The sequence below is a fragment of the Rhinopithecus roxellana genome, unplaced genomic scaffold, assembly GCF_007565055.1.
Source record: "Rhinopithecus roxellana isolate Shanxi Qingling unplaced genomic scaffold, ASM756505v1 contig479, whole genome shotgun sequence".
Lineage (NCBI taxonomy): Eukaryota > Metazoa > Chordata > Mammalia > Primates > Cercopithecidae > Rhinopithecus > Rhinopithecus roxellana.
Window position 1 is genome coordinate 208 of NW_022143553.1, and position 2031 is coordinate 2238.

Below are 2031 nucleotides of genomic sequence, written 5' to 3' on the forward strand. Positions count from 1 at the left end.
TACCTATATCTATTATATCTATTATGTCTATATTTTATACTTTTCTATTATGTCTATATTTAATACCTATATCTATTATGTCATATTTTATACGTATATTTTATCTATTATGTCTATATTTTATACCTATATCTATTATATCCATTATGTCTATGTTTTATAACTATATCTATTAAATGTATTGTCTATATTTTATACCGATTTCTCTTAAATCTATTTTGTCTATATTTTATATCTATATCTATTATGTCTCTATTTTATACCTATATCTATTCTATATTATGTCTATATTTTATACCTATAGTAATTATATCTAATATGTCTATATTTTATACCTATATCTATTAGTCTATATCTTATATCTATATCTATTGTATCTGTCTATATTTTATACCTATATCTATTGTATCTATTATGTCTATATCTTTTTTTTTTTTAACAGGCTTAATTCACTTTATTTTTCTTGTATAAAAAGCCTATGTTGTAGCCACAGCTGGAGCCTGGGTCCGCTGCACGGGGACTCTGGTGTGGGTCTTGACAAGGTGGTCAGTGAATTCCTGATATGTAGACTTGGTAAAGACTGTCTCCTTCCACAGGTCAGGGGTCAGGTAGCTGTAGGTCTTAGAGATGGCATCAAAGGTGGCCTTGGCGAAGTTGCCCAGGGTGGCAGTGCAGCCCCGGGCTGAGGTGTAGCAGTCATCAATACCAGCCATCATGAGCAGCTTCTTGGGCACAGGCGCTGAGACGATGCCAGTGCCCCTGGGTGCAGGGAGGCGCACCAGCACAGAGCCACAGCGGCCTGTCACCTTGCAAGGGACGGTGTGGGGCTTGCCGATCTTGTTCCCCCAGTAGCCTCTGCGCACCGGGACAATGGAGAGTTTGGTCAGGATGATGGCCCCACGGATGGCGGTGGCCACCTCTTTGGAGCACTTAACACTCAGGCCGACGTGGCCATTGTAGTCCCCGATAGCAACAAACGCCTTGAACCTGGTGCGCTGACCAGCACGGGTCTGCTTCTGCAGCGGCATAATCTTCAAAACCTCATCTTTGAGAGAGGCCCCCAAGAAAAAGTCAATGATCTCAGATTCCTTAATGGGCAGAGAAGAGGTAGATCTCCTCCAGGGACTTGATCTTCATGTCCTTGACCAAGCGGCCCAGCTTGGTGACGGGCATCCACTCCTCATCCTCGGCCTTGCCTCCGCGAGCTCCGCGGCCTCGGCCCCGACCCCGTCCACGGACAAGACCCCGCCGGATGCCACTGCCGAAACCTCCGCGGAAGACACCGCGGTTCCCCATCCCAGGGCCACCAGGGCCTCCGGACCACCCCGCTGCACCGGCGTCATCCGCCATTTGGTGTTTTCTCGGAGAAGAAGAAGCATATGTCTATATCTTATAGACTATCTATTATATCTATTATGTCTATATTTCATACCTATACCTATTATATCTATTAGGTTTATATTTTATATCTATATCTATTATATCTATTATGTCTATGTTTTATAACTATATCTATTAAATCTATTATGTCTATATTTTATACCGATATCTATTATGTGTATATTTTATACCTATATCTGTTAAATCTATTATGTCTACATTTTATAACTCTATCTATAATATCTATTATGTCTATAATTTATACCTCTATCACTTATATCTATTATGTCTATATTTTATTCCTCTATATATCTACAATGTCTATATTTTTTACCTCTATCTATTATATCAATTTTGTCTATATTTTATTTCTCTATCTATTATACTATGATGTCTGTATTTTATACCTTATCTATTATATCTGTTCTGTCTCTATTGTATCCATTATGTCTATATTTTATACCTATATCTATTATATCCATTATATCTATATTTTATACCTGTTTCTATTATCTATATTTATACCTCTATCTATTTTATCTATTATATCTATATTTATACTTATATCTATTATACCTATTATATCTATATTTGATATCTATATCGATTATGTCTATATTTTATACCTATATCTAACGTATCTATTATGTC

The 2031-nt window shown here is 37.2% G+C and overlaps 1 pseudogene; it reads right to left on the bottom strand.

Moving 5' to 3' along the window:
- Positions 1–476: 476 nt before the first annotated feature.
- On the bottom strand, positions 477–1350 carry LOC115896078 (annotated as a pseudogene).
- Between the last annotated feature and the right edge of the window lie 681 nt (positions 1351–2031).